Below are 13,393 nucleotides of genomic sequence, written 5' to 3' on the forward strand. Positions count from 1 at the left end.
AATTCATCATCTTTCCCCCATCTCACTCTACCCCTCCACCAGACCTATCCATCAATGTCACTGGCTGCTCACTATCCCCAGTCCCACACGCCCGGTGCCTCGGGGTGATCCTCGACTCTGCCCTCTCTTTCAAGCCACATATCCAAGCCCTTGCCTCCTCCTGTCGTCTCAAATTCAAAAATATTTCCCGGATCCGTGCTTTCCTTGACCGCAACACTGCAAAAACGCTAGTGCATGCCCTTATCATCTCCCGCTTTGACTACTGCAACCTCCTACTCTCTGGACTCCCCTCTAGCACTCTGGCACCACTCCAATCCATCCTACACTCTGCTGCCCGACTAATCCACCTGTCCCCCCGCTATTCCCCAGCCTCTCCCCTGTGTCAAGCCCTTCACTGGCTTCCTATCACCCAGAGACTCCAGTTCAAAACCCTCACACTGACATACAAAGCCATCCACAACCTGTATCCTCCATACATCTGTGACATGGTCTCCCGGTACATACCTACACGCAACCTCCGATCCTCTCAAGACCTCCTTCTCTACTCCCCTCTCATCTCTTCTTCCCATAACCGCATCCAAGACTTCTCCCGTGCTTCCCCCATACTCTGGAACTCTCTACCCCAACACATCAGACTCGCGCCTACCATAGAAACCTTCAAAAAGAACCTGAAGACTCATCTCTTCCGACAAGCCTACAGCCTGCAGTGATCCTCAACCTACTGAACAGCCGCACAGCCAGCTCTTCCCTCTCCTAGTGTATCCTCACCCATCCCCTGCAGACTGTGAGCCCTCGCGGGCAGGGTCCTCCATCCTTATGTACTCGTGTGCCTTGTTATTTGCTCATGTTTAATGTATTTGTCTATATTTGCCCCATATTCCCATGTAAAGCGCCATGGAATAAATGGCGCAATAAAAATGTATAATAATAATAATAATATGCCTGAGGAAGGAGCTGGTTCACATCGGAAATGGGTAGAATATTAAAATGAAAAGTTTGGGGGTTTTTTACGTTCATTTGTTTTGATAGCCAACTTTATGGCTCAGCACTTGGCAGCGCTTTTCAAAGCCCTGATTTTTTCCTTCCTCCCATATCAGGGATTTTGGAAGCCAAAAGCATCATTACCCTCTGTTTTCTCATCATAATATTTTTCTAACTTGTCAGCACATTCTACGTACGCTGTCATTTGGCTTTGTAGTTTACAGATCTGGGCAGGTAACGGTCAGAGTCTTCTAATCTCAGGGGGTAGTTGGATCCTCCAGGTGGTAAGTTCTATAGAAAAGGGCTTTCAATGCCCAAAGTCACTTGGACAGTTTTGGGTGGAGAAGAATGTTGTGGTCTAGAGGCAAAATGGTGATCACACAATTGTGATACGGCCGCACTACACCTCCGATAAAGCAGCCACAGCCGGTGACTGAGAAGAATCTGTGACTTCTCTGCATTTAGTGGTCACTACTCACCTGGGTAGTCATATGTAGGAATCTCCTCTTTACACCGCTCATCACCCCTCACATATGTCTCTGTAGTATTAATATGGGTCAGATCTTCACCCTGAAATAAATATTGCAAAAGTCATAGACAGATGGAGAAGTCACATCTATGATCAGCTCTAATCCTGCCATCTCCACCGTTCTCATAACACAAGTATAAAATATATAATACTGGTGGATAAAGCAACACTGAACACAAGACCTTCACAGCCATCTACACATTGTGACAGAGTCACTGGTAAGCTGATAGAGGGGAGATATGTGTCACTGCGCTTAACGGCGTCAGTGATGTGAAACCAGAGCATTTTTTCTCCAGCACACTACGTGTTGTGAGGGTTACGTTGCATAAACAGGCCTTGTTTTATGTGGACCTTCACAGAGCGGGTGGGAGAAGGTCCACTTTATCTTCCCTGGCAGACCTGCCAGGACCTGCATGAGGACATGATCATGTGATCAATCACATAATGGGGAAGTTACAGGCTTGGGTTGAAATAACCGAGCTCTACAGGCAGTCTGGGTTCAGCTAGCCTGGAGAGAGGAACCTCCAGAGGCTTTGTGGCTCGTCGAGTACAGACTGAACCTGGCCTGCTCCAGAGCGGGGGGCCACCCACAACATACGGACTGTGCTGCAGCATTTTTGTACTCCTTTATCGTTTTGTTCCTGTTTTATCCAAGAAGGCTGAGTTTGTTTTCCCCACAAGTTGTTTTATGCTGCCTTACAATAACTCAATGAGGATTTAAAGAGACGTTGTTCCTATTTTTCCTACCTCTGTGTGCCACCACGTGAGTGAAATACCACAACATCATAAAGCCTCTTGCACACGTCCGTGTCTCCGGTACGTGAGGTGACAGTTTTCACACGTACCGGAAACACGTACACACGTAGACCCATTCAAATGAATGGGTCTGTGCACGTTAGTGTGTTTCCATGGACCGTGTGACCCGCAAGTAGTCATGTCTGTTTTTTACTTTCAGCATGGACGGAAAAACGTACTGCACATGTGCACATGGAGAACACACATTTATATCCTCCGTGTGACACACATCAGCACCAGGGAAGAAGCGCTACAGTAACCGCTGTTCCTCGGCGGCAGGTGCTGAAGACGGCTCTCATCATTCTCCCCTGCTCTGCTGGCAGTCGGCGTTAGCAGAGGAGAAAGATGAGAGTTATATTAACCCCTTAGTGACAGAGCCAATTTGGTACTTAATGACCAGGCCAATTTTTGCAATTCTGACCACTGTCACTTTATGAGGTTATAACTCTGGAACGCTTCAACGGATCCCGCTGATTCTGAGATTGTTTTTTCGTGACATATTGTACTTCATGTTAGTGGTAACATTTCTTCGATATTACTTGCGATTATTTATGAAAAAAACGGAAATATGGCGAAAATTTTTAAAATTTTGCAATTTTCAAACTTTGTATTTTTATGCCCTTAAATCAGAGAGATATGTCATGAAAAATAGTTAATAAATAACATTTCCCACATGTCTACTTTACATCAGCACAATTTTGGAAACAAAATTTTTTTTTGTTAGGGAGTTATAAGGGTTAAAAGTTGACCAGAAATTTCTCATTTTTACAACACCATTTTTTTTTTAGGGACCACATTACATTTGAAGTCATTTTGAGGGGTCTATATGATAGAAAATACCCAAGTGTGACACCATTCTAAAAACCACACCCCTCAATGTGCTCAAAACCACATTCAAGAAGTTTATTAACCCTTTACGTGCTTCACAGGAACTGAAACAATGTGGAAGGAAAAAATGAACATTTAACTTTTTTTTGCAAACATCTTAATTCAGAACCATTTTTTTTATTTTCACAAGTGTAAAAACAGAAATGTAACCATAAATTTTGTTATGCAATTTCTCCTGAATACGCCAATACCCCATATGTGGGGGTAAACCACTGTTTGGGCGCACCGCAGAGCTTGGAAGAGAAAGAGTGCCGTTTTACTTTTTCAATGTAGAATTGGCTGGAATTGAGATCGGACGCCATGTCGCGTTTGGAGAGCCCCTGATGTGCCTAAACAGTAGAAATCCCCCACAAGTGACCCCATTTTGGAAACTAGACCCCCCATGGAACTTATCTAGATGTGTGGTGAGAACCTTGAATGCCCAAGTGCTTCACAGAAGTTTATAATGCAGAGCCGTGAAAATAAAAAATATTTTTTTTTCCACAAAAAAGATATTGTAGCCCCCAAGTTTTTATTTTCACAAGGGTAACAGGAGAAATTGGACTGCAATAGTTGTTGTCCAATTTATCCCGAGTACACTGATGCGCCATATGTGGGGGTAAACCACTGTTTGGGCGCACGGCAGAGCTCGGAAGGGAAGGAGCGCCTTTTTGGAATGCAGACTTTGATAGAATGGTCTGTGGGCATTATGTTGCGATTGCAGAGCCCCTGATGTACCTAAACTGTAGTAACCCCCCACAAGTGACCCCATTTTGGAAACTAGACCCCCCAAGGAACTTATCTAGATGTGTGGTGAGAACTTTGAATGCCCAAGTGCTTCACAGAAGTTTAGAATGCAGAGTCGTGAAAATAAAAAATATTATTTTTTTCACAAAAAAGATTTTGTAGCCCCCAAGTTTTTATTTTCACAAGGGTAACAAGAGAAATTGGACCCCAGAAGTTGTTGTCCAATTTATCCCGAGTACGCTGATGCCCCATATGTGGGCGTAACCCACTGTTTGGGCGCACGGCAGAGCTCAGAAGGGAGGGAGCACCATTTGACTTTTTGAGCGCAAAATTGGCTGTCGTATTTGGAGACCCCCTGATGTACCTAAACAGTGGAAACCCCCCAATTCTAGCTCCAACCCTAACCCCAACACACCCCTAACCCTAATCCCAACCTCATCCATAATCCTAATCACTAACCCTAACCATAATCACAACCCTTACCCCAAAACAACCCTAATGTCAACCCTAACCATAACCCTAATCAAAACCCTAAATCCAACACACCCCTAATCCTAATCTCAACCCTAACCTCAAACCTAACCCTAATCCCAATACACCCCTAATCACAACCCTAACCTTAACCCTAATCCCAAACCTAACCCTAATCCCAAGCGTAACCCTAATGCCAACCCTAACCCTAATACGAACCCTAATCCAAACCCTAACCCTAATCCCAGCTCTAACCCTAACTTTAGCCCCAACCCTAGCCCTAACTTTAGCCCCAACCCTAACCCTAGCCCTAGGGCTACTTTCACACTTGCGTCGTTTGGCATTCCGTCGCAATCCGTCGTTTTGGACAAGAAACGGATCCTGCAAATGTGCCCGCAGGATGCGTTTTTTGCCCATAGACTTGTATTGCCGACGGATCGTGACGGATGGCCACACGTCGCGTCCGTCGTGCACTGGATCAGTTGTGTTTTGGCGGAGCGTCGGCACAAAAAAAGTTCAATGAAACGTTTTTTTGTACGTCGCATCCGCCATTTCTGACCGCGCATGCGTGGCCGTAACTCCGCCCCCTCCTCCCCAGGACATAGATTGGGCAGCGGATGTGTTGAAAAACTACAGCTGCTGCCCACGTTGTGCACAATTTTCACAACGTGCGTCGGTATGTCGGGCCGACGCATTGCGACGGCCCCGTACCGACGTAAGTGTGAAAGAAGCCTAACCCTAAGTTTAGCCCCAACCCTAACCCTAAATTTAGCCCCAACCCTAACCCTAAATTTAGCCCCAACCCTAGCCCTACCCCTAACCTAACCCTACCCCTAACCCTAACCTAACCCTACCCCTAACCCTACCCCTAACCTAACCTAACCCTACCCCTAACCCTACCCCTAACCCTACCCCTAACCTAACCCTACCCCTAACCCTACCCCTAACCCTAACCCTACCCCTAACCCTAACCTAACCCTACCCCTAACCCTAATTTTAGCCCCAACTGCTGTTCTCCTGCCGGCCGGCAGATGGAGACAGATGGCGGGCGCACTGGGCATGCGTCCGCCATGTTCTGCTGCCGGCGGCCAGGAGGAGCAGCAAGAGGATCCAGGGACCTAGGTGAGTATGCTAGGGTCCCCGAATCCCCCTATTTCTCTGTCCTCTGATGTGCGATCACATCAGAGGACAGAGAATTACACTTTACTTTTTTTTTTTTTTTTGCGGTCGCCGGTAAACAGTTAATTACCGGCGATCGCAAAACAGGGGTCGGTAATACCGACCCCGATCGTGCTCTTTGGGGTCTCGGCTACCCCCGGCAGCCGAGACCCCAAAGATTCTCCCGGTGCCGGCCGGCGGGCGCACTGCGCATGCGCCCGCCATTTTGAAGATGGCGGCGCCCACCGGGAGACACGAGGAGCATCGGGGGAGCTAGGTGAGTATTGGGGGGCCACCTGGGACCTCTTTTCTCTGTCCTCCGATGTGCGATCACATCGGAGGACAGAGAAATTAAAAAGAGATCGCTTTTTTTTTTTTTTTTGCGATCGCCGGTAAACGGTTAATTACCGGCGATCGCAAATGCGGGGTGGGTTAAAAAACCCCCGAATCATGTTCTCTGGGGTCTCGGCTACCCTCGGCAGCCGAGACCCTGGAGAAAATCGGCCTCTGGGGGGCGCTATGGACTTTTTCCACAGCGCCGTTAATTAACGGCGCTGTGGTTTAAGTACCCTTAGCGGCCGCCGTTAAAAGGCGTATCGGCGGTCGCTAAGGGGTTAAAGTCGGAATGATGACAGCAGGTGGGGGCTTTTGGGACTATTACTCCCATCATCTGACAAATGCTACCGCTAATAACAGTGACAGCAGAAGCGGATGATCGGGGATTTTCCTCACCAGCCACCTGCAATATATTGAAATAAATAAATGAAAAACCCGGTGTGGGTTCCCCCCTATTTTCTTGAACCAACCAAGCAAAACTCACAGCTGGGGGCTGCAACCCTCAGCTGTCAGCTTCAGCAAGGTTAGTTATCAAGAATAGAGGGGCACCCATGCTATTTTTAAAATTATTTAAATAAATAATTTTAAAAAATGGCATGGGGTCCCCCCATTTTTGACAACCAGCCTTGCTAAAGCTCATAGCTGGGGGCTGGTATTCTCAGGCTGTTAAGGGGTCATGGATATTGACCCCCCAGCCTAAAAACAGCAGCCTGCAGCTGCCCAGAAAAGGTGCACCTATTAGATGTGCCAATTTTTGCGCTTTGCCCGACTCTTCCCACTTGCCCTGTAGCGGTGGCAAGAGGGGTTAATATTTGTAGGGTTGATTTCATCTTTGTATTGTCAGGTGACATCAAGCCACAGCTTAGTAATGGAGAGGTGTCTATAAGACATCTCTCCATTACTAATCCTATACTTATATGGTAAATAAAGACACAGCCAGAATAAAGTCCTTTATTTGAAAAAAAAAAACACAGACTCCTTTAATATTCTCAATTAAACCATACTTACGACCTCCCCTAATTCCACCGAAGTCCTCGATCTCCTGTTATAAAAATAAAATAACAGAACAACAATATACCATACCTGTCTGTCATTCTGTCCCACGCTGTAATCCATGTCTGGGGGATAATTAGTTTTCAACCTGGACAGTGCTAAGATGTGACCGTCCAGGCTGAAAACCACTGGTGACTGAGCTGATGAGAGCGCAGCATCATTTACCAGCGGTGACATCATCGAGGCCGGGCTGAACTGCGGTGACCTCAGGACAGTGGGAAAATGCTATATCTGGGTAAAAGAAGTCTAAGGGTACCGTCACACACTGCCATTTCGATCGCTACGACGGTACGATTCGTGACGTTCCAGCGATATCGTTACGATATCGCTGAGTCTGACACGCAGCAGCGATCAGGGATCCTGCTGAGAATCGTACGTCCTAGCAGATCGTTTAGAACTTTCTTTTGTTGCTGGATCTCCCGCTGGCATCGCTAGATCGGTGTGTGTGACACCGATCTAGCGATGCGATCTAGCGATGCGTTCGCTTGTAACCAGGGTAAACATCGGGTTACTAAGCGCAGGACCGCGCTTAGTAACCCGATGTTTACCCTGGTTACCAGCGTAAAAAAAAAACAAACAGCACATACTTACATTCTGGTGTCCGTCAGGTCCCTTGCCGTCTGCTTCCCGCACTGTGACTGCCGGCCGTAAAGTGAAAGCAGAGCACAGCGGTGACGTGCTTTCACTTTACGGCCGGCAGTCAGTGAGTGCGGGAAGCAGACGGCAAGGGACCTGACGGACACCAGAATGTAAGTATGTGCTGTTTGTTTTTTTTTACGCTGGTAACCAGGGTAAACATCGGGTTACTAAGCGCGGTCCTGCGCTTAGTAACCCGATGTTTACCCTGGTTACCCGGGTACCTCGGCATCGTTGGTCGCTGGAGAGCGGTCTGTGTGACAGCTCCCCAGCGACCACACTACGATTTACCTACGATCACGGCCAGGTCGCATCGCTGGTCGTGATCGTAGGTAAATTGTATAGTGTGACGGTACCCTAAATTCCTCAATAGGGGTTACCCCCACAAAGCGATAACACAACCCATGATCCCACTAGGAGTCGCAATAACACTATGAGTAGCCGGGTCCCTTTTGAACATCATTATCACCCTTCAGCCTATATTAGCCATAGAACCATTTGCAAACATTGGTATCTCTTACAGACGGCCGATCCCACAATTGAAGATTTCAAAAACCCTTTTCAGATGAGCACGCAATATGCGTGACACCTTAGTCAGAGCTGACACTGGCCCTACTCGTACATCCAATACACGTTTCTTGCGGAATCCCAAAATGGGCACTTTCCCCTGCCTCAACTGCAATCAGTGCAACAAAGTTCTGAAGGGAGACACTATCCATCATCCATAGACTGGGAAGAGATACAATATCAATCAATTTCTCACCTGTGACTCCAATTTCGTAGTATATTTGATTAATTGCCCCTGTGGCCTACTTTACCTGGGTGAGACTACCCAATCGGTCAAAGACATAATTTCGAAACATAAGTCTACCATCAGGTACAACAACCTTTTACTTTCCATTCCACAACACATTTTCTCTAAGGGCCATAACGTGGCACAATTAAGGTTTCAAGTGATCGACCATGTCTCACCCTCCCTTCCCCCACAGGGGGAGCGACCGCATCTCAATAATAACACAGAGGGAAGCGTACTGGATCCATGAGCTAAACACTCTGACTCCAAAAGGACTTAACAGAGACTATGATTTGCAATCCTTTATGTAATCCTTCATGTAATTGTTTGATATTGATTTTGCTTTTATGCCAGAGTATCATTTAATGCAATATGTTATCTATTTCTTATTACAGCCGTGCACATATATCAGAATTTTGGAATCTTTTTTCTTTTTGCAGAGCCGCATGAACTGAATATCTTCTGCACTTCATCTCCACTGTCACTTCTTCACCGTGGATCCATAGATTCCCCACTGCAACCTTCAAGTCTCCACCCACCAATCTGTAACACACCGATCACCACTCTACCTGGAGCGCACATCTCCTAGTTCCGGCAGATAGAACGCATAGCGCCGCTGGTTCCGGCTCCTGACACGCAAACGTCACTTCCGGTTAGCCGCTCCCGGCAAGTGGAACGCATAGCACCGCTGGTTCCAGCTCCTAACACGCAAACGTCACTTCCGGTTAGCTGCTCCCGGCAAGTGGAACGCATAGCGCCGCTGGTTCCGGTTCCTGACACGCAAACGTCACTTCCGGTTAGTCGCTTCTGGCAAGTGGAACGCATAGCGCCGCTGGTTCCAGCTCCTGACACGCAAACGTCACTTCCAGATAGTCTCTTCTGGCAAGTGGAACGCATAGCGCCGCTGGTTCCGGCTCCTGACACGCAAACGTCACTTCCGGTTAGCCGCTCCTGGGAAGTGGAACGCGTATCGCCGCTGGTTCCGGCTCCTGACATGCAAACGTCACTTCCGGTTAGCCGCTCATGGGAAGTGGAACGCGTATCGCCGCTGGTTCCGGCTCCTGACATGCAAACGTCACTTACGGTTAGCCGCTCCCGGCAAGTGGAACGCATAGCACCGCTGGTTCCGGCTCCTGACACGCAAACGTCACTTCCGGTTAGTCGCTTCTGGCAAGTGGAACGCATAGCGCCGCTGGTTCCAGCTCCTGACAAGCAAACGTCACTTCCGGTTAGTCGCTTCTGGCAAGTGGAACGCATAGCGCCGCTGCTTCTGGCTCCTGACACGCAAACGTCACTTCCGGTTAGCCGCTCCCGGCAAGTGGAACGCACAGCGCCGCTGGTTCCAGCTCCTGACACGCAAATGTCACTTCCTGTTAGCCACTTCCAGCAAGTGTAACGCATTGCGCCGCTTGTTCCGGCTCCTGACACGCAAACGTCACTTCTGGTTAGGCGCTCCCAGCAAGTGGAACGCATTGAGCCGCTTGTTCCAGCTCCTGACACGCAAACGTCACTTCTGGTTAGCTGCTTCCGGCCCTCAAACACAGCAATAAGGCGCACACATAGCCAGGAATTAATAGGGACCCCAGGCACGTCACGATCACCCTCCAGACCTGCGGTGGATACCGTGTCTTTGCACATAGCTCCTGATGTATTGGTAAGTTTATGCACTGTTAGGCCCCACTCTTTTTGAGTACCTCGGTGATATTAACAGTTATGAAAGGCAATTCAGAATCACAATGGACATGGAGGTCAGAGCGCATACAGTGAACTGACAATAACCCAAAATAATAGAACGAGCTCTGAGACGTGGGAACTCTGCAGACCGCAATCCCTAAGCCTATCAAACCACACTAAAGGTAGCCGTGGAGCGCTCCTGACCAGAACCTAGGCGCCTCGTCACAGCCTGAGAAACTAGCTAATCCTGAAGATAGAAAAATAAGCCTACCTTGCCTCAGAGAAATTCCCCAAAGGAAAAGGCAGCCCCCCACATATAATGACTGTAAGATGAAAACACAAACATAGAGATGAAACAGATTTAGCAAAGTGAGGCCCGACTAGCTGAACAGAACGAGGATAGGGAAGATAACTTTGCGGTCAGCACAAAAACCTATAAAAAACCACGCAGAAGGGACAAAAAGACCCTCCGCACCGACTAACGGTACGGAGGTGGTCCCTCTGCGTCTCAGAGCTTCCAGCAGGCGAGAAAAACCAATAAAGCAAGCTGGACAGAAAAATAGCAACAAAATAACATAAGCAAAACTTAGCTTTGCAGAGCAGCAGGCCACAGGAATGATCCAGGGAAAAAACAAGTCCCACACTGAAACATTGACAGGAAGCATAGATCAAAGCATCAGGTGGAGTTAAGTAGAGAAGAAGCTAACGAGCTCACCAGATCACCTGAGGGAGGAAACTCAGAAGCTGCAGTACCACTTTCCTCCACAAACGGAAGATCCCAGAGAGAATCAGCCGAAGTACCACTTGTGACCACAGGAGTGAACTCTGCCACAGAATTCACAACAGTACCCCCCCCTTGAGGAGGGGTCACCGAACCCTCACCAGAGCCCCCAGACCGACCAGGATGAGCCACATGAAAGGCACGAACAAGATCGGGAGCATGGACATCAGAGGCAAAAACCCAGGAATTATCCTCCTGAGCATAACCCTTCCATTTAACCAGATACTGGAGTTTCCGTCTTGAAACACGAGAATCCAAAATCTTCTCCACAATATACTCCAATTCCCCCTCCACCAAAACCGGGGCAGGAGGCTCAACAGATGGAACCATAGGTGCCACGTATCTCCGCAACAATGACCTATGGAATACGTTATGTATGGAAAAAGAATCTGGAAGGGTCAGACGAAAAGACACAGGATTAAGAACCTCAGAAATCCTAAACGGACCAATAAAACGAGGTTTAAACTTAGGAGAGGAAACCTTCATAGGAATATGACGAGAAGATAACCAAACCAGATCCCCAACACGAAGTCGGGGACCCACACGGCGTCTGCGATTAGCGAAAAGTTGAGCCTTCTCCTGGGACAAGGTCAAATTGTCCACTACCTGAGTCCAAATCTGCTGCAACCTGTCCACCACAGTATCCACACCAGGACAGTCCGAAGACTCAACCTGTCCAGAAGAGAAACGAGGATGGAACCCAGAATTGCAGAAAAACGGTGAAACCAAGGTAGCCGAGCTGGCCCGATTATTAAGGGCGAACTCAGCCAAAGGCAAAAAGGACACCCAGTCATCCTGATCAGCAGAAACAAAGCACCTCAGATATGTTTCCAAGGTCTGATTGGTTCGCTTGGTCTGGCCATTTGTCTGAGGATGGAAAGCCGAGGAAAAAGACAAATCAATGCCCATCCTACCACAAAAGGCTCGCCAAAACCTCGAAACAAACTGGGAACCTCTGTCAGAAACGATATTCTCTGGAATGCCATGCAAACGAACCACATGCTGGAAGAACAAAGGCACCAAATCAGAGGAGGAAGGCAATTTAGACAAGGGTACCAGATGGACCATCTTAGAAAAGCGATCACAGACCACCCAAATGACTGACATCTTTTGAGAAACGGGAAGGTCAGAAATAAAATCCATAGAGATATGTGTCCAAGGCCTCTTCGGGACCGGCAAGGGCAAAAGCAACCCACTGGCATGAGAACAGCAGGGCTTAGCCCGAGCACAAATCCCACAGGACTGCACAAAAGCACGCACATCCCGCGACAGAGAGGGCCACCAAAAGGATCTAGCCACTAACTCTCTGGTACCAAAGATTCCAGGATGACCAGCCAACACCGAACAATGAAGTTCAGAGAGAACTCTATTCGTCCACCTATCAGGGACAAACAGTTTCTCCGCTGGGCAACGATCAGGTTTATTAGCCTGAAATTTTTGCAGCACCCGCCGCAAATCAGGGGAGATGGCAGACACAATTACTCCTTCCTTGAGGATACCCGCCGGCTCAGATAAACCCGGAGAGTCGGGTACAAAACTCCTAGACAGAGCATCCGCCTTCACATTTTTAGAGCCCGGAAGGTACGAAATCACAAAGTCAAAACGAACAAAAAACAACGACCAACGAGCTTGTCTAGGATTCAAGCGCTTGGCAGACTCGAGATAAGTCAAGTTCTTATGATCAGTCAATACCACCACGCGATGCTTAGCTCCTTCAAGCCAATGACGCCACTCCTCGAATGCCCACTTCATGGCCAGCAACTCTCGGTTGCCCACATCATAATTACGCTCAGCAGGCGAAAACTTCCTGGAAAAGAAAGCGCATGGTTTCATCACTGAGCAACCAGAACCTCTCTGCGACAAAACAGCCCCTGCTCCAATCTCAGAAGCATCAACCTCGACCTGGAACGGAAGAGAAACATCTGGTTGACACAACACAGGGGCAGAAGAAAAATGACGCTTCAACTCTTGAAAAGCTTCCACAGCAGCAGAAGACCAATTGACCACATCAGCACCCTTCTTGGTCAAATCGGTCAATGGTTTAGCAATACTAGAAAAATTGCAGATGAAGCGACGATAAAAATTAGCAAAGCCCAGGAACTTTTGCAGACTTTTCAGAGATGTCGGCTGTGTCCAATCATGGATGGCTTGGACCTTAACAGGATCCATCTCGATAGTAGAAGGGGAAAAGATGAACCCCAAAAATGAAACCTTCTGCACACCAAAGAGACACTTTGATCCCTTCACAAACAAAGAATTAGCACGCAGGACCTGAAATACCGTTCTGACCTGCTTCACATGAGACTCCCAATCATCCGAGAAGATCAAAATGTCATCCAAGTACACAATCAGGAATTTATCCAGGTACTCTCGGAAGATGTCATGCATAAAGGACTGAAACACTGATGGAGCATTGGCAAGTCCGAATGGCATTAATAGATACTCAAAATGACCCTCGGGCGTATTAAATGCAGTTTTCCATTCATCACCTTGCTTAATTCGCACCAGATTATACGCACCACGAAGATCTATCTTTGTGAACCAACTAGCCCCCTTAATCCGAGCAAACAGA

The 13,393-nt window shown here is 47.9% G+C and overlaps 1 protein-coding gene across 1 annotated transcript in view; it reads right to left on the reverse strand.

Moving 5' to 3' along the window:
* The window catches only part of LOC138663353 (zinc finger protein 585A-like), a 169,609-nt gene that overhangs the window by 146,267 nt on the left and 9,949 nt on the right, over positions 1-13,393 (reverse strand). The window lies entirely within an intron of this gene.

This window comes from Ranitomeya imitator, chromosome 2 (genome assembly GCF_032444005.1).
Source record: "Ranitomeya imitator isolate aRanImi1 chromosome 2, aRanImi1.pri, whole genome shotgun sequence".
In the NCBI taxonomy this organism is placed as follows: Eukaryota; Metazoa; Chordata; class Amphibia; order Anura; family Dendrobatidae; genus Ranitomeya; species Ranitomeya imitator.